We start from the raw sequence: 21,101 nt of genomic DNA on the forward strand, positions 1-21,101 counted from the left end.
ATTACGCTGAGAGAGAGATTTTAGATCCGTCTATCGCGATGAAATTTTAAAATGATTTTCCATGATACGAATGTTATTTCTCTTTTTTTGTCTTTACCAGCTGACTCGTATCTTAAATTGTTTGATGTAAATCCAAGTTCCAGATTATAGTAAATGCTCCATAAAATTTTCCAGAATTGTTAATACACTACGCTCAGATCTTCTCAGATCATACCATATACCACGCAGTATTAGTAATGTATTTAATTCTAACAGTGTGAGCTGTTTTTCATCAACATTCAATTTCATTCAGTTTTATACGAATTTTATTCCAGCTATGACCAAACTGATCTCCGTACCCTTGCAATTTAAATCTTCAGAACTTTTAACTCTGTGATGTTTGTTGTTGTTGAACAAACAAAACGTATATTTCAGATAAAGTCAAAAGACCTAGATTATCATATATGAAGATTACACAGTTCAAGTGACAATTTTATAATCCCCCTTCAGCTGCCGTCGTTCCGAAATGTTTAAAGCCCCATTTCTCTTACATTATGTGAAGATGTTCAGGCTTTAGGTTAGATCTGTTGATACAACAAATACCTCTACTTAAAGCAGTGTCTGTCATTAGATGGAAACACTTTGTTAATCAATCCCCCCCCCCCCCCTCCCCGGCATAAATTCTTTTAATTACAGCAATGTCTTTGAGAGATTATTTGGATAGAGCATAGGATCCTTCACCTACAATAGTATGATTTTAATATGGTAATGACATGCTTTTTTTCTGGAAACTTTCTTGAATAATTGATTTTTTTGTGTAGATAGATATGGCAATGAACTGCTATATAAACAAACGATTTTATATAATACATTTTAGTTCCAGTCTTAATATTTCTTTTATTTTCTTTCCACCTTTAAATGATTTCCTGATTTCAAAGTAACGCAAGTCTCTCTTTTCAGGTATGTAGACTGACTTCTAAGGGTCCGCAGACTCATGTGTTGTAAGTATTAGCCAACTTACTTTATTTATAAAATAGCAACTAATTTGTGTAAGTAAAAAAAAACTGTAGAGGTATTATTTTGTTAAAACTTATTTTTTATTTACATTTCATTAGATTCTATTTACCGTGATAGAAGAATGAAATGTGGAAGTAAAGTGGATGTAAGACAAAAGAAGCATTGCTGCCATGGAGGAGAAGTTTAGGCTTGTAGAAATAGTAGCTATTCGATGATATATTCTAGTCTTCTATTATCTGCTTGTACGCCTATTGTTCAATCTACAGTTGAGATAAAGCTCCCACCGTTATTTTATAAACTATTGTTATGACCTCTCGTTCCACCAGTTGGGTTGACTCGTTTGTTTCTTAGATGGCTAAAATGAACTCATTATAGTATCGACAATGCCTAAAAAGGAAAGCATATCGCACGAAAGAAAAGAAACAGTTGAAAAATACCATAAGTATCTTCTCTCGCAACTCCAATCACCCAACCTTAATCCAAGATTTCTTCTTCCATGGCCCTCTTCCGTGGAGATTCATTCATCCTTCCTCAGCGAGCCAACATTTGCATAGATCGTTTTCTGAGCTTCATCAGTTTCCCCGAAATAGGCCAGAGCTGTTGACGGAAGGAGAACTAAGTAGTAGTTTTAAGTCTGGAAACCTGGAAGTCTCTTGGCTTGTCAAGTAAGAGAAGTAAACATAAGCTTTCTTTTTTTTTTTTTTTTTTTTTTTTTTGAGGGTGATGGCGTGTGAAGGGTGATGGCGTGTGGAAGTCGAGTTGTGGGTCTTTTGAGGTAACTGTTCTTGTTGATTCAATTCCTGGTGAAATTATTATTATTATTATTATTATTATTATTATTATTATTATTATTATTATTATTATTATTATTATTATTATTATTGTTATTATTTCAAGTTTTTTGTTTTATCTGTTGTCTCTTTTATTTGGGGGATTTATCTGAAATTTGACTATACACTTAGCATTTTCAAAAAGATTTTATTTTAGCCAGGAAAGTATTATGCCAAGATGAAATGATCTTATATACATATTTTTGTATCTCTATAGTAGTGGGTTTCGTGTGTTAATAATCTAATCAGTATTGGTTTCAAGTTTATCATTTCACAAGATAAAACTGGAACATCAGGGCAAGATTTAAGATAGCTGTGAAAATATTTTCAGTTTTTAACCTAGATTAATGGAAGTTAAATTATTTTATGTTAACATTTTAACATAACATTTTTAAATTTGGCAAAATTTTTCTTTTGACTTAGAAATATATATTTTGTTCGGTTGTAAAATAGGGGAAACAGAATTTGAGAAAATTCCTAATCGAGGTGTGTAAGGAATTTAATTTGCACAAGTTCTTATAATCATTTTATGCTATGTATGATAGATTTCTGTGTGTACAGAATTCAAGATGAACTTGACAGGTATGAGAAATTAATACTGACTGATCTCGAACATAGATTATGTCCTACTTTTACCTGGGCAACGAAATACTTGTATTGTTATTGATTGCTTTCGACCTGTTAAGTTATTCCCATAATCATTTCTTTTTCAACATTCATTGGAATCCTCATCGGTGTGATCCAGGATTCCTGTGAACTATAAATCAAAGGGATTTTCCGTTTTGTAAAAGAGTAATGATTAAATTAAAGATGTTGGTGAAGGTACAGTAGACTTATTTGTTGGCTTATTTCCTTTGTAGCGGTAATGATTGACTTTCAAATGTGCCAAAACACCTGATTGATTTTTGTATTAAAAAGCTGGCGGTGTAATTTGCACGTAAAGATCAAAATTTCATTTAGGATAGACAGATTTTCTGGAAAAATTTTATACTTAAAGTAATTTAATTACCAGTTACCTTTATCAAAATATTTTCGACCATTTGTGCTGGCTGGTTCTGTAATAGTTGAAATCGACTCATTGGATTGGACAATTACCCCCTTTTGAATATAATAATACTATGATTTATGCTCTCTCTCTCTCTCTCTCTCTCTCTCTCTCTCTCTCATGGCATATCAGCCATATTGCAAAAAATACATCTTTTCCTTTCACGTATAAAAGGAAAACAGATACACCTAATTCCACCCACGGTAGAAGCAAAAGTGTCTGGACGAGAAATACACACAGCGTATAGGCAGGAGCCGGCACCTTCCTTAGCTCTCTCGAGTCTCTTTGCTGCAGAGGCAGCCATGCAGAAGACGAGATATGAGGAGGATGACAGTCTCTTAACGAAGTTGTCACACTTCGGGACACAAAATGGTATCCCACGTCTTGGTGTACGTCTCAAGATTCAGCATTACGACAAGGAGCCTTTCGACCTTATGGCCGTTCACCACCTCCTTCATTCTCAGCCTTTTTCCCCCTGTTACATTTTCATCTCTTTCTGTGAAGGGAAATGTAACCAAATGAAAAACTTTGGCAAAATATTTTTTCAAGGTAAAACTTGTGGAGATTTTCATGTCTCTCATCATATGTTAATGTAGACGGTAATGAAGTTTTTCAAGATATGCAATATTCTTCCCTTTTTGGTCTTTTCAGGAATAGATTTCAAAACTAACTTTTTGGTGCCAAGAGTTGTCTTCTGAAATAAATTTTAATCAGAGGTTATATACAAATGAAGTCTTAAGGTCATTGAGGAATAAAGGGGGACCTGGAAGACCAGAAGTCTCATTATACTAACGGTAAAATAGCTTGGTAAGAAGCATCGCGAGTCCCCTTAATCTTGAAAACGCCCCATTAATGTAGTTAGGAATCCGAATGACTGTTAATCTCCCCCGTTTAAACATTTAATATTCCACTTAGAGAGGGCATTAAAGCAATCATGCTGCATTTTGATAGGAGATAAGAGGTCTCGATTGTCTGTTTTTATATCTTCTCACAGCCTCTGGGACACTAATATGAAGACAACAAATAGCCCATCGGAAGAGAACGACCGGGAACAGCAGGGCGTTGGGCAATATAAATATAGTATTGGTTGGCTGATCTGACCCACGTGACCTCATCGCGGATGGGTATTGTCAGACACTTCGATTACATTATTTCTTTATAGTTTCATTTATTTGTGTTGTAACAAGAGTTTGATTAGATGTAAAGACATTTTTGAATAAATGCAATTTTTAAATATTTAGTATCCTCCCATATTTCTTATGACATTTCATTTTGATAAATCATTATCTGATAGACATATCTGCTATATTTTTTTTTAAATGTTCGTAATATTTTTAAACTTATCAGTTATTAGCATGGGAGTTACAGAATTAAAGATTATATACACACACACACACACATATAACACACACGCATATATATATATATATATATATTTATATATATATATATATATATAGATATATATATATATATATATATATGTATGTATATATACATATACTATATATATATATATATATATATTAGAATCTGAGCTGTAACTCTAGCAAGATGCTTAGTCAAAGAAGAGCTCCAACAGGGAAACATATCCCATTGAGGAAAAGTGACGAGGAAACAAGCCACGATGGAAATAATAAACAATAAAAATAAAATGTTAGGAACAGTAAAAACATTAAATTAGATCTTTCATATATAAACTATAAAAACTTCAAAACAAACAAGAGGAAGAGAAATAAGATAGTGTAGTGTGCCTGAGTGTACCTTCAAGCATGAGAACTCTAACCCAAGGCAGTGGAAGGCCATGGTGCAGATGCTATGGAACTACCCAAGACTAGAGAACAATAGTTTGCTTTTGGAGTGTCCTTCTCCTAGAAGAGCTGCTTATCATAGCCAAAGAGTCCCTTTTACCCTTACCAAGAGGAATGTAATCACTGAACAATTAAAGGACAGCAGTTAACCCCTTGATTTAAGACGAATTTTTTTTGGAAATCTTAGTGTTATCAGGTGTATGTGGACAGAGGAGAATGTGGAAAGAATAGTTACTCTAGACTATTCAGTGTATATGTGGGCAAATTAACCGTAACCAGAGAGAGGGATCCAATGTAGTACTTTCTGGCCAATCAAAAGACCCTATAATTCTCTAGCAGTAGTATATCAACGAATGAGCTTAAGTGTCCACAGGAACAATTTATTTATACAGTATATGTACCGTATATACGTGTGTATATTGTAGGAATAGTAGTGTAGCCGTGCTAGCACTTGTGCGTTTGTGTGACTTTATGTATCCCTATCACGTCAATCAAGATTTTTGTTTTTCCTTTTGTGACTTGATGAATATTCATTGTTCATCAAATGTTGACTAGGGATTTTTCTCATATATATATATACATATATATATATAATATATATATATGTATATATATATTATATATATATATTATATATAATATATATATATATATATATATGTATATATAAATATATTATATATGATATATATGTATATTTTATATATTTATATATATTATGTATATATATATTTTATATATTTATATATATTTATATATATATGTGTATATATGTATGTATATATATATATATATATATATGTATGTATATATATATATATATATATATACTGTACTGTATATAGAGGACAACTTGTTAATAGTTTTCATTGTGGCTGGCAGCTGATTATTATTATTATTATTATTATTATTATTATTATTATTATTATTATTATTATTATTATTATTATTATCATTATTATTATTATTATTATTATTATTATTATTATTAATATTATTATTATTATTATTATTATTACTTGCTAAGCTGCAAGCCTGATTTGAAAAGCAGAATGCTATAAGCCCAAGGTTCCAATGGGGAAAGTACCCCGGTGAGGAACAAAAATAAGAAAATAAATAAGCTACAAGAAAATTAAGGAACAAATAAAATATTTGAATAACAATAACAAAATTTAATAAGATCTTTCATATATGACTATAAAAATTAAAAAAACAAGAGGAAGAGAAATAAGATAGCGTGTATGAGTGTATGCACTTTCAAGCAAGAGAACTCTCTCTCTCTCTCTCTCTCTCTCTCTCTCTCTCTCTCTGTATATATATATATATATATAAATATATATATATATATATATATATATTATATCTATATATGTATGTATTTATATATATATATATATATATATATATTTGTATATATGTATATATAATAGAAAATATTTCACCAGGTGTTTGCGTATTTGTTCAAATACTTCGTATGGTAGTAGTATACGGTAGATATAGAGAGAAAAAGAAGGGGCAGGAGGCGTCAGAGAGAAAGAGGTTATCATTATACACGAATCCAATTTCAGAAACTGTTACTGGTTGTTTTTGTTTGTTTGAGTAAGGCACATTTTCTCAAACTTACATTTATGCGTGACTTCATTTCAACTTCTCGCATCATGTCATCTTACGTCATGTTTTCTTAATGCAAAGGCATAGTCCTGTGAGTAATTTTTCTGCTTTTTTAGTCTATCTGGTATGTGTGTCAGTCTTTATATTGTCACGTATAATTAGATGATTATGAACCTGACTTTTTAGCTACTATATGTTCATGTTATTTAATCTCAGCGAATTCCTTGATTTTTCTTGTATTTTCTAGAAATTATTGGAAAAATCAAAGAATTTTCCTGTATTTTCTAGAAATTATAGTCAGGATGCCTGAAAACCTTAAATGAATCAATCAATCAATCTAGAAATTATAATTTACTCTTATCGGTAATAATTTCGGGTACAACGGGAAGATGCTCTCTCTCTCTCTCTCTCTCTCTCTCTCTCTCTCTCTCTCTCTCTCTCAAATTTTATTATTCTTAACTAACACTCATCGGCAGAAGTTTTTGTAGGCGGCATTTACTGAGACACGAAAACCGTTCGTTGCTTTCACTTTGCTATTCATCTTCCCAAGAGCAAACAACAGTGGAAAGCCACCATGATTTTGATGGCCTACTCTGATAAATTTCGACTGTTCATTCGTCATTGCTTCGTGGTCACAAGCAGATTTCATGTTCGACTAGAAACCAGTTTTGGTCTTCACTTGTGCAACAGTTATATACATTATTCGGGTTCGTTTTGTCAAGTGAATATAGCGGAGGGAGAGAAAAGTTTTCATGTAGTTAGAATTTTTTTATGAATATTCATATTAATGTTTCAAGTGGTATGAGAGCACTTTGTTAATTAAATTTGTTTAGATAGGACTGAAAACTAGATGTGAGTGTGTGTATTTGCCTGTGTCAGAGAGAGAGAGAGAGAGAGAGAGAGAGAGAGAGAGAGACTTGAATTTATGGAATTTACATTAGAGGAATTTTGTATAATTTGACGATTTTTCTTCAAAACGTTCACATCATTGCTTACCTCGTCCACTAGAGAGAGAGAGAGAGAGAGAGAGAGAGAGAGAGAGAGAGAGACTCATTAACACATAAACAGAAATGAATCTCATTAAAGTTGTTCCCCACCGTCTGATGATGATGAGAGGTGGCGGGCAGCAGTGTCAGTCGACGATGGGATATTAAGAAGAGAAAAAAAGGGGGATATTAATGCGTTCATTATCCGATTTTCCTGTTTTATGAGTTCTGGCAAGACAGCCACATCTGCCAAAGCAGTTTGTTAGTCTAATGGCATCGTGGGACATCTTAATTTGGTAGGTCTGTGTCATGACGGGGCGGGCATTTGAAATCTAATTTACACATTCCGCTGAGGGTGCTTTGTGGGTTTTTTTTTATTCCACTATTTGCATAACCGTCTGTATTATTAATTATATTTGTTTATTTTCTGTATATATATATATATATATATATGTGTGTGTGTGTGTGTGTGTGTATATATATGTGTGTGTGCGTATATATATATATATATATATATATTTGCATACATATCTATATTGTATATGCAAATACATCTATATGTGTATATATATGTTTGTGGGTATATTCATATAAGTTATATGAATATATATTTATATATGGCCAACTTCAAGCTCTTAGTATAAGTTGTGGTGTGAGGATGTTAAATTTACATTAGCCTATCTGACTTAATCGCGAGATTTTGACAGTCACTCATAAGATTATTTCTTATATATGCTTATTAGGTGACCAGTGATATAGTGAACATGTTACGTTATTGCTAATAATGTGGACGACTTATCGGAAAGGAGAGTCATCAAGCTTGAAATCCAGAAAGCTCAACAGCGTATGTTGGAGGTTAATATCGTAGTGTGTTTGGGATGCTCATACGTTATTGATGATCACCTTACTGCGTAGGTGCGTAGGTATAGCAAGCTACTAATATTGCTAAAGGTTTCTGCACAGGTTCGATTCACTATTTAGAAAATGTAGTATGAATATGGCTGTGACTATTGTCTTCTTTTTCCCCTGAGTCATCCTAGGGAGCAGAAAAGACTTGGACAAGGAAGAGAATTTGGGGATCAATGAAGTATATCATGTTTTTTTTTTCTCAGTCAGTCTGGCCCCATCATTCAATTAAATAACTTTGCATGCTGTATGAGATATAACCATACTTAGCATTCAGATCTCGGATTGTACGAAGTACCGGGTATGCAGACAATTCTAACAATCTTGCCTTTTCATCAATAAGTTTTATGATTTTAGTATTCTAGAAGTCACATCTCGGCTGTCACCAAATTATGGAAGTCGTCTTGATCAAACGGTTGAATTGAACCTAGAAGCTGAAACTTGTGCGCAAATTATTTTTTTTTTTCAATTGCGCATGACGTAGTCTTTGTTTCACTGTTAATATATTTTATATTAATATTTGAAATAGTTTGCTTTGTGAACCAGCTGGAGTATGGTAAGTAAAGGATAGAAATGCAATTTGATGAACTGATGGAAGGAAAGAGAGATATACCTGGAAAGTGATGGATGTATGGAGTGAAAAAGGGATTGGAGTGGAAAGGTTTAATATTTATTCTAATGTTGTTACTGTTCTTAAAATGTTTAATTTTTCCTTATCTCCTTTCCTCACTGGGCTATTGTCCTTTTTAGAGCACTGGGCTTATAGCATCCTGCTTTCCCAACTAGGGTTGTAGCTTAGCAAGTAATAATAATGATAATAATAATAATAATAATAATAATAATAATAATAAAAAGAGAGGTAGCTTGAAAAGGAAAAAGAATGACGCAATGCGTATAATGGAGTTTGATTTACAGTTGATAAGCCTCCGCTGTAGATAAAAACGGATAATGTGGTGGAAGTTTACTTTCATTCTGATGTTATATTATTATACATTACTGTTTATGAAATAAATCATCACGCAGGACCTAAGTGATATATCTGGCATAAGACTATTTGACGTATTCTCCTGGCTGCTAAGAACATAATAATTGACTGCTGTTGTAAAGACTAAAATGCTGCTCTTCATCTCTTATTACTAGAGCATCTTTAAACTGTACTAAGCAAGCCATCAGACAACATACTGTTGTTCATAATGACTTTATCTCGCCTTGCTATCATTCTGCTACGATGACGTTCATAGAAAACACCTTGTTGATTTCAAGCTCATTATCATCCAAGCCATGTGCAACCTTATCCCCATACTTGGAAATGGGGGCAACCCGTCAATACGAAACATATGGGAACGATAAGAAAAAACATCAGTGGTGGTTGAAAACGAGATTTCTGCATCTTTAGGACGAGTTTTTTTGCTTTGCAAAGGGTAACTTTTTTATCTGCATTGATTCTCTGAGTTTTTTTTTTTTTTTATCATGAGTGTTACTGGTTTTTGTTGTGTTATTTCTACAGTAGCCTTATTGATTGTGTCTATGGACGGCTCTCATTACTTATGCCTTTTCCTGTTCTGGTACTCCCACTTGAGTTCATTATTATTATTATTATTATTATTATTATTATTATTATTATTATTATTATTATTATTATTATTTTGTTGTTGTTGATTTTGTTTTATCAGTTACATAGTTTATTTTCATTTAATTTTACTCATTTTTTATTCCATTGAAAAGTCCTCTGACTATCAATTTGCGAGTCGGTAGTTCAAGTCCCACACATAGTCAGATAATTTGTATTCGAAATCGCACTGTCGGATTCTAGTTTATTTATTTTTCTGTGTGTCTGTGGACAGGATTGTCAAAGCTTCTCGACGGATTTTGACGAAATTTTGCCCTCTGATAGATCCTAGGTCATGGACGAACCCATTAGATTTTGGAGATGATCCGGATTCTAGATCTGGGTTTGCATTTTTCGCCATTTTAAAGATGTCGTCAAAACTACAGAACGGATTTCGACGAAATTTTTTCCAAAGATAGATCTTAGATCATAGACGATCCCATTAAATTTTGGAGATGATCCCGATCCGGGCTCCAGTTTATTTATTTATTTATTCATTTTTCTCTGTGCCAGTGGACAGGATTCTGTCTAAACTACGGGACGAATTTTGACGAAATTTTCACCACAGATAGATCTTAGGTCATGGACGACCCCATTGAATTTGAAGATGATCCAGTTCCGGATTCTAGATCCGGTTTGCATTTTTCGCCATTTTAAAGATAATGTCAAAACCACACGACGGATTTTGACGCAATTTTCACCATATGTAAATCTTAGGTCATGGGCGACTTCATCAGATTTTAGAGGTGATCTGGATCCGGATTCTAGTTTACTTATTTATTTATTCATTTGTCTGGGTCTATATGGACAGGATTACGTCAAAACTACACGATGAATTTTGACGAAATTTTCACCACAGATAGAACTTAGGTCATGGACGACCCCATTGAATTTGAAGATTATCCAGTTCCGGATTCTAGTTCCGGGTTTGCATTTTTCACCATCTTAAAAAAAATGTCAAAACGGATTTTGACAAAATCTCACCACATGTAAATCTTAGGTCATGGGTGACTTCATCAGATTTTGGAGGTGATCTGGATCCTGATTCAAGTTTAGTTAGTTATTTATTTATTTATTTATTTATCTGTGTGTCTATGGACAGGATTACGTCAAAACTACTAGACGGATTTTGACGAAATTTTCGCCACAGATAGATCTTAGGCCATGGACGACCCCATTGAATTTTGGAGATGATGCGGATCCGGATTCTAGATCCAGACTTGCATTTTCACCACTTTAAAGATAACATCAAAACAAATTGACGGATTTTGACGAAATTTTCACCACAGATAGATCTTAGGCCATGGACGATCACACTAACACCATCATCATCATCATATGATTATTATTACTATTATTATTATTATAGTGGCAACAGCTATAGTGATCAGCTATTAATTCAAATTTTATACCTATTAACTCAGTTTTTATAACTATGTACATGAGCTGTAATGAGAAATATTATTATTATTATTATTATTATTATTATTATTATTATTATTATTATTATTATTATTATTATTATTATTATTATGATATAAGCAAGTTAAAATGTACAGTATATATCCCATTGAAAATAATTATACCAGATTTATGAATACGTAGTCTGCAGTACAATCTCTCTCTCTCTCTCTCTCTCTCTCTCTCTCTCTCTCTCTCTCTGATAAAGAAAGTTTTCAATATGATTAAGAATAAACTCCGCTTGAATTTTTTAAATTAGTAGTATTATAATGATTATTGTTGATGATAGTGGATTTCTTTCCCTTTTGAAGATTCAGTGATAAATATTTCTCTATTTATGACTTTAATATTGGTCTTCTCCTCGACAAACACTCACACTCAGTGTGGTTATAATGCCTCAACATTCGTGTCCGTAATTGGTCGTACTGTACCACATTAAGTCACTCGTTTATGTGCTATAAAGCTTACTATTAGTTTGCGAAGTCAGAGCGTCCATCCCATGTTTGGAGGAAGAGCAAATGACCTTTTGCAAAGATATTTCCTTCAGTTTTAAAGTCAACTCATTGTTTTTCTGATGTTTCATAGGAATTTTTGACACCTCCGTTATTTTCCAAATTGCATCGCATATTAACTTTCTCTGAGGCTAATGGTATAGATAATAGATAGATATATAGATAGATAGATAGTTAAATATATAGATAGAGAGAGGAAGTGAAATTTACACAGATTTACAGTTAAAGAAAGATTTTGTAATTACAGTCTTAAAACAAGTGAGCAAGTCCTGAACGCGGACATGGTCCTCGTAGAGGACATACCTCCGCCAAGGTGACCTAGAGCGCCATATGTCCTAGAATCATGAATTGATGTGACTTCGACCTTCACATGACCTTGACCTTCACGTGACCTTCAAGTGACCTTGACCTTCACGTGACCTTGACCTTCACATGACCTTGGCTTCAAGTGACCTTGATCTTCAAATGTACTTGACCTTCACGTGACCTTGACCTTCAGGTGACCTTGACCTTCACGTGACCTTGACCTTCACGTGACCTTGACCTTCAAGTGACCTGCTTGACTTTTGACCTTCAAGTGATCTTTGTTCATTTGCCACTGATACTTAATATGACATTGATATAATGCACCAATATGACCTTGACCTTTGACCTTTATAAATTTGAACATCACCCATGGGTTGCGCCTGGACTAGGACTTCCCTGTTGGCTTATGCAAAAGTCAGTGCTTTATTTCTGTCTCTTGATATGGCCACTTATGTCATAGTGACACCAGTGACCCCTGTGACCTTGACCTTGGGGTGACCTTGACCAAAATTTAATCAGTTCTTCCATACACATTGGGGAACTACTTGGCCAAGTTTGAAGTGATTCCGTGTAGAAATGTGGCCTCTACGTTGTCCACAGACAGACAGACAAACAGAGAAACAAACAAACCGAACCGAAAACATACCCTCCTGGCGGAGGTAAAAATGGAAAATAAGATTTTCAGTACTAGTAGATACTCCTACACAAACTTGTTTCTCTCTCTCTCTCTCTCTATCTCTCTCTCTCTCTCTCTCTCTCTCTCTCTCTCTCTCTCTCTCTCTCAAATACACACACACACAGTGCAAACTTCATTGCGTGTCTTAACTCATTACCACTCATAAGGAGGCTATCTAAAGATTTCTTATGGGACCTTCAAGCAATTTTTAGTTCTCGTTTAGATTTATGTTGACGTCTCATTTGTCCTCTGTGTAGATTATTCTAAATGTAAGTTTTGATATTATTAATACGCATTGCGTTTACTATATGTTACATATTTTTTACCATTTTGAATATGAGTTATTCCGGAAATTATTGATATTCATTTCCGATTCGTCTTGAGCCATTTCGTAATTCTTTGATGAAGTTATTCTATTATAAACATGTAACTGGTTGAGAATTCGCCTACTTTAAATGAATTCACGGTTTATTGTTGGAGTAAAGACACTGTAATTATACTAATAAAGAATGAAAAGGAAAAAAGTTACACATCCTTTCGACCAGAGAAAGATGTCATTAATCCTGGCAATGGCATACCGACGAAGTCATTACCAGCTGGCAACGGTAATTATCGAGGAAATGAATTGACTTGATTACGTGGCTCTCGGGAAGTTAGGATTCCCAGTGTCTCGTAATGATCGTCCTCGTGATCGCTTTCGGTAATTGACGAAAATCACTCTTGCTAAGCTTGTTAAGGTGAACTCTTTGATTTTCGTTAATCGTTTTTGAATTGTTGTCTAGTTACTGCCTAGAGCCCGTGATCCATTTGGAAGTCTTGAGTAGTTTGAATTCATTAAATTTTCCATCTTTCTGTTCATTCAAATTCATTGGTTTTTCCTTCTTTCTCGTAGTTTGAAATTATTGATTGGATTTCCCTTATTTACTTCTCTTGGCGAAGTATACTTTTGAAGACATTTATTCTGTCCTAAATAAGGACTTTTACATTTTGTAATACTTTGAGAAATTTCAAAATGAAAATCTAATATAATTTTAAAAGTCTAATCTTAAAATTTTCATTATCTAATTAGTTATGCAGCTCAGTATTTTATATGATTTATTTATTGTATTTTTCCTGTCATCGTCTATTGCGAAATAATTTCAAAGAAATTTAAACAGATTTTCATTCGTATCTTCTATCGCATATCAGAAGCCAAAGCAACCTTCATGTATTAAATCTGTATAGCCTCCCTCCATTATGTTCCTTTAATCCTATTCTCCTCTTCATTTCCGCCTCGTATTGCTCTTCAACATCTTCATTTCCTCCTCCCCGCCTTCATCACCTTCTGGTCCTTCAACCATCCCAAGAACTAGAGTTTCTTAGGCCTAATTGCCTTCGTAATCCTCCCAACTGCATTTCCCCTCTGTAACCCTTTGACTAAGCTCAAGACGGAGCCAACGGCCTCTCTGCTCACTCTCCTTGATGGAATATGCAAACCCCCTCAGTCCCATCTAAATCTCGGCACTCCTCAAGAGGTGGAAGGGGAGTAAGAAGAAGGGGGAGGGGAATGAGGGAGGAGGGCATCCTAAATCTCTGCACCCTTCAAGAAGTGGAAGACTATGTTAGGTTCTTTCAGTTTCCTCGAAGTGCAAGGAGGAGTTTAAGTTTTCTCTCAAAGAGATGGATTGCTCCGGAATAAGAGAATGGGTGCAGATAGGAAAGCGAGATAACAAGCCGAATGATGCTGGTGTTAAGGGCTGAGAAAGGATTTATGGCAGTACGAAAGGAATAAAGGAGGGAGAAGAATAATACATGTAATTAAGAGAAATCCAGGCTTGTTCAGTTATGGCGTATCAGTCTTCCATGTTAGGGAAGGGGGCCAAGGAGATGACAGTTTGAACGACCTATGGAAATAATAGCTTCTGGATATGAGAAAAATAAGGGGAAATAGAAGCTAGATATGGATTCGCTGCAATAATTGGAATCCTAAATATTTACTGTTTGCAGATGTCCTTTTAAATGTCGGTTTTGATAGGTTGTATAAATCTGATCTGATAAGTTTGAATTTTAATAGTTAGATCTGCTCTCTAATTTATTTCATGATTTGTTTATACTTTATTGAAAATTAAACCCTATTTTTTCAACGGTGAGATTTTAAGAATCAAGGCTTCTTCATAGGTGGAATAAGTTTGAACGTGCAAGGTCATTTTTAAAAACTTAAATGTAAACACAATATCTTTACAAGCTATAATTTCTAGAATATCGAATATTACTTTTGGGGAAAGGAATAATGAATCTTGAGAATCTAATATTGGATCTCGTTATACATGAGATTTCCGAGACATGTTAATCTTTTCAAAAGAAACGAGATTCGAACTCTGGCAGTTATTTACAAGAAACGCAATAATAGCAAGAAACAGGAAGGGGACCCGATTGTTAATCACTTCACCCCCTATTCTTTAATGACGAGATGGTTTTAGTCCTGCAAACTTTGTGTCCTTTCCATCCAAGTTTATGCGAAGGACATATCGTCTCATTTTTTTATTTTAGTTCTTCGAATAAAATACGATTTTCAAGAGCACACTGTCGATGAGGGCGTTGAAGTGAATGCTAATAACTCGAGGAGTCTGGTTTGTCGAGAGTTTGAATTTAATTGCAGCTTAAAAGTTGCTTGAATTGGCTGGGTGGAGTTGTCAGAGAAATTTGTTCATTAGCATGTTTCTGTTAAAACCAATTGCTTGTCTTACTCATGGTCATGTTTTAAGATTTACACATAACTATGTGTGATATATCTTTATGATTACCTCGCCGTGTAATTTCTTAATATCTCGAAGAAGCGTACATAATTCATGCTCCATTGAATTCAATAGTTTTTTTTTTTTTTTTTTTTTTACCCTGGTGGTATTTACCCAATCCTCTTCCATCAGGTTTTTGGAGCAGGACTTGGATATTTACTGCGGCTTGACACGAATTGCAGTTGCAACTGTCGAATAAATTGTCAAATAAAAGTCACAAGACTTTTTTGTATGTTGTAGGCAGCAATTACAGCTATGTCCTCTAGGATATTGAATGCAGTATATTTGTATATACATTTGTATATATATATATATATATATATGTATATATATATTTATGTGTATATATATATATATATATATCTATATATATATATATATTTTTGTATATGTTTATATTTATATTATATATATATATATATATATATGTATGTGTGTGTGTGTGTATGTGTATGTGTATGCATATATATGTTTTTATATATATATATATATATATGTGTGTGTGTGTGTGTGTGTATATATATATTTATATATATGTGTATATATATATATACATACATATATATATATATATATATATATAAGAGAGGTTTAACTCAAAGAACAATGGAAAGAATAATGATGGAAGTAATACTGAGAAACAGAAGACATAGACACGAAAGCAAACCAAAGTAGAGGGTATTCTAACGTAAGAAAAAGAAATGGATGTGGGTTTGACATATAAAGAGAATGACAGATAATAGATGGACGTTAAGAATAACAAAATGGGTCCTTAGAGATTGCAAACGAAGCAGAGAAAGGAGGAGGAGACGGCGGATTGACGAACTAAGAAAATTTGCCTTTATAGACTGCCATATAAAGACCATAAACAGACATGAGTAGAAGGACGTGTCTGAGGGCTTTTTCCTGTAGTAGACTAGCAACGACTGATGATGGAGATTATGTAAATATTAAGGGAAGGGTAGATGACAGATACAGAAAATTGTACAGGAATACTTTGTACATACATACATATACGAAGGTACTTGCCCCAATTTTGGGGGGTAGCCGACATCAACAAACGAAACAAAACAAAAAGGGGACCTCTACTCTCTACGTTCCTCCCAGCCTGACAAGGGTCTCAACCGAGTTCAGCTGGTACTGCTAGGGTGCCACAGCCCACCCTCCCCCGTTATCCACCGCAGATGAAGCTTCATAATGCTGAATCCCCTACTGCTGCTACCTCAGCAGTCACCTAAGGCACCGGAGGAAGCAGCAGGGCCTACCGGAACTGCGTCACAATCGCTCGCCATTCATTCCTATTTCTAGCACGCTCTCTTGCCTCTCTCACTTCTATCCTCCTATCATCCAGAGCTTTCTTCACTCCATCCATCCACCCAAACCTTGGCCCTCCTCTTGTACTTCTCGCATCAATTCTTGCACTCATCACCTTCTTTAGCAGACAGCCATTTTCCATTCTCTCAACATGCCCAAACCACCTCAACACATTCATATCCATGAATACTTTGTAATACAAAAAAAAAAAAAAAGAGAGAAATCCTATGATGGTAGGTGTCGTATTAATAAGATTAGATATTCATCGTCTTTTATTGCTGGATCTTTAAGAGACTGAAATATTTCGTAAATAAAGCTTGGTATTTTTATAGAAATGTTTGTTACCTTTAGAAACGTCTTCCTTTTAATCCATTTTATTGACCTCTCCGCTTGAGAAAGTCTCTTGTCTCAATGACCAGCCTCCTTTTTCTCTAGTAGCACTAGCATACTTGAAAAGTTTCTGGAACACTTGAAATCGCCTTTAGATTCTTCTGAAGCAGTTCGGATTATGCAAAATTTGAAATGTTAGCAGTTTACGTAAAATCTAATTTACTTTGCATAATTCAGGTAGATTTTACCCATAAGAAGTAACTATTTTAAGGTGGTTATCTACTTTTTCAGACATTTTAATTGAAATAGTATCAGAAATAAAACGTGTCGGTGCAATTGACAAATTGACGCGTAGATATTGTCAGCAAATGATAAATCACCGAAATTTTGTGTTGTTAATGTAGGATATGTTTATAATGAACTTTCAATCGATTATATTTCGGTTAGTTTCTGTGAATATTTTTAAAATGGTGGCTAGTAATAATTTATCTTTCAATTAAAGTTTTCGATAAAGCTTAAAACTAAGACTCAATAGATGGTTGCGAATTTAATTAATTTTATCAAATAGTAGTTTGTAGTTCATTTTTATCGGTTAGGTCTCTTATTGTAAGTAATCAAGATGACAGTATACTTCTCTTTATTGTAATTAAGGTGGCAGTATACTTCCCCTATTATAATAATCAAGATGGATGTATACTTCTCTCATTGTAACTAGCCAAGAAGGCAGTATACTTCTCTTAATATGAATAATCAAGATTGCAGTATACTTCACTTATTGTATCTAACCAAGATGGCAGTATACTTCTTTTTTTATGAATAATCAAGATGGAACTATGCTTCACTTATTGTACCGAACCAAGATGGCAGTAGGCTTCACTTATTGTAGCTAACCAAGATGGCAGTATGCTTCACTTATTGTAGCTAACCAAGATGGCAGTATGCTTCACTTATTATGAATAATCAAGATGGCAGTATGCTTCACTTATTGTAGCTAACCAAGATGGCAGTATACTTCTCTTATTATCAATAATCAAGATGGCAGTATGCTTCACTTATTGTAGCTAACCAAGATGGCAGTATGCTTCACTTATTGTAGCTAACCAAGATGGCAGTATACTTCTCTTATTATCAATAATCAAGATGGCAGTATGCTTCACTTATTGTAGCTAACCAAGATGGCAGTATGCTTCACTTATTGTAGCTAACCAAGATGGCAGTATACTTCTCTTATTATCAATAATCAAGATGGCAGTAGGCTTCACTTATTGTAGCTAACCAAGATGGCAGTATGCTTCACTTATTGTAGCTAACCAAGATGGCAGTATGCTTCACTTATTATGAATAATCAAGTAGGCAGTATGCTTCACTTATTGTAGCTAACCAAGATGGCAGTATACTTCTCTTATTATCAATAATCAAGATGGCAGTATGCTTCACTTATTGTAGCTAACCAAGATGGCAGTATGCTTCACTTATTGTAGCTAACCAAGATGGCAGTATACTTCTCTTATTATCAATAATCAAGATGGCAGTATGCTTCACTTATTGTAGCTAACCAAGATGGCAGTATGCTTCACTTATTGTAGCTAACCAAGATGGCAGTATACTTCTCTTATTATCAATAATCAAGATGGCAGTATGCTTCACTTATTGTAGCTAACCAAGATGGCAGTATACTTCTTTTATTATGAATAATCAAGATGGAACTATGCTTCACTTATTGTACCTAACCAAGATGGCAGTATGCTTCACTTATTGTAGCTAACCAAGATGGCAGTATGCTTCACATATTATGAATAATCAAGATAGCAGTATGCTTCACTTATTATGAATAATCAAGATGGCAGTGTGCTTCACTTATTGTAGCTAACCAAGATGGCAGTATACTTCTCTTATTATCAATAATCAAGATGGCAGTATGCTTCACTTATTGTAGCTAACCAAGATGGCAGTATACTTCTTTTATTATGAATAATCAAGATGGAACTATGCTTCACTTATTTTAACTAACCAAGATGGCAGTATGCTTCACTTATTGTAGCTAACCAAGATGGCAGTATACTTCTCTTATTATGAATAATCAAGATGTCAGTTAACTTCCCTTATTGTAGCTAACCAAGATGGCAGTATACTTCTCTTATTGTAACTAACAAAGATGGCAGTATACGCCTGGCATTGACGATAGCAAATACTTGATTGGCCATTAAGAACAGTTGTTGGCTGGTGAAGTAATGTACATTAGAAACTGTTGGGATAGCCGGGGTTCCTTCTTAACAGCCCCATTTCTATCTCCCTAACTCTGGCTGTAAATGTTTATCAGAAAGTTTAACTAGCGGATGCGGCGCCCTCCAACACGACTTCCTCAACTATTTTTGTCTTGTTTGCCTCCTCCGAGGGGGAAACTTCTACGTGCAAAAGGGATTTGGGGGAGGGTCTAGTTCTTTGCTCGTTCCTCCGAAGTAGTAATACAAATGCAGCATCATAATTATAGCGAGTGAATGGGATTCTGTACGAGGAAACTTACATGTTGAACATTTAAATGGCTTTGTTAAATTTCTCTCTCAATTTTGTTGATTAATTCATGAGCTCCGTTTTATTGGTGATTAGTTGGTTTCAAGTTATCAGGCTTTTAATGATAAACGAATGCTGTTATAGTAAACATGATAGCATTTGTTTCAGGAAGGCTACGGACGATGGAAGTTTGCAATGGGAAGCTATCCAAATGCTGACCCTTAGATTGACAAGCATAAACACACACACACGCACACACACATACACACACACATACGCGTACATTTAACCTACCATAGAAAAGCGGGTATCATTTTCTGCCTTTACAGTTTGTCATCTCGAGTGAACTGAGCCAAAGAGAAATGTTGAGAAGTTGTTGAGAAACTGGAGAAGTGCCAAAAGCTGCCAGGAGAAAGGGAAAAATCGATATTTCCGTTCGTGGGTGATCGACAGATTTAAGTAAAAAAATATAAGTTAAAAAAGATATCGTAAAATATGAGTTTTATTACATAGACTTTTTGTGTTGTTTTTATTATTTTTTGAATCATATGATCCTCAAGTAACTTTTTTTTATTTACAATTTTGTTATGATTAGTTATTATAATGACAAGCTGTGTATATTTATATATTTATAGGTTTTGTATCAGATTGGTTTAGTACCCTGAAGTGTACTCGTGAAATTATAGCATCATAACATTCCCCTTTAATGTACTCGTTATTATCATCTATATTTTTTATTCTTCTCACTTTTTTTTCACATTCGGATATGCCATTCTGAGAATACCTGCAGATCAATGCAGTAGTCCATTAGTCTTGTCTCATATGAATCTTTTTTTCTTGTAGATAATAAGAAGAATCATTTACTATTATTATTATTATTATTATTATTATTATTATTATTATTATTATCCCCTCCGTCAACGAAGTTGGAAGGAGATTATGTTTTGATTCTTGTTTTTCCTATTGTTTGTGTGTGAACAACTTCTTGGGCACAATCTTGCTCGTAGCGTAGTGAAACTTTCAGGGAATAATGATTATGTTAATACATGGAAGTGGTTTAATTTTGAAAGCCCTAGGTCAAAGGTCAAGGTCGAGAAACAAGCTACTGTGGCGGAGGTCACAATTTTACTCGTAGATTAGTAAAACAGTCATCAATTAATCATTCATTTTAGACGTTGAAGTGATTTAATTTCGAAAGTCCTAGGTCAAAGGTCAAGGTCAAGGTCGAGAAATAAGCTGTCGTGACGGAGGTCTGCGCTCTTACTGGGTGCTCTCTAGTTATTATCATCATGCTGGTGCTATTTTATTAAGAAAAGAAATATTAGGCAGAATACTAGGTTTGACGGTGGTCATATGGATGCTGATTTTTTATGCAGAAAAAAATGGAAGTTCTTTCACAATCAGAAGGCTTATTGGTATGTCC

The sequence above is a fragment of the Palaemon carinicauda genome, chromosome 21, assembly GCF_036898095.1.
Source record: "Palaemon carinicauda isolate YSFRI2023 chromosome 21, ASM3689809v2, whole genome shotgun sequence".
Lineage (NCBI taxonomy): Eukaryota > Metazoa > Arthropoda > Malacostraca > Decapoda > Palaemonidae > Palaemon > Palaemon carinicauda.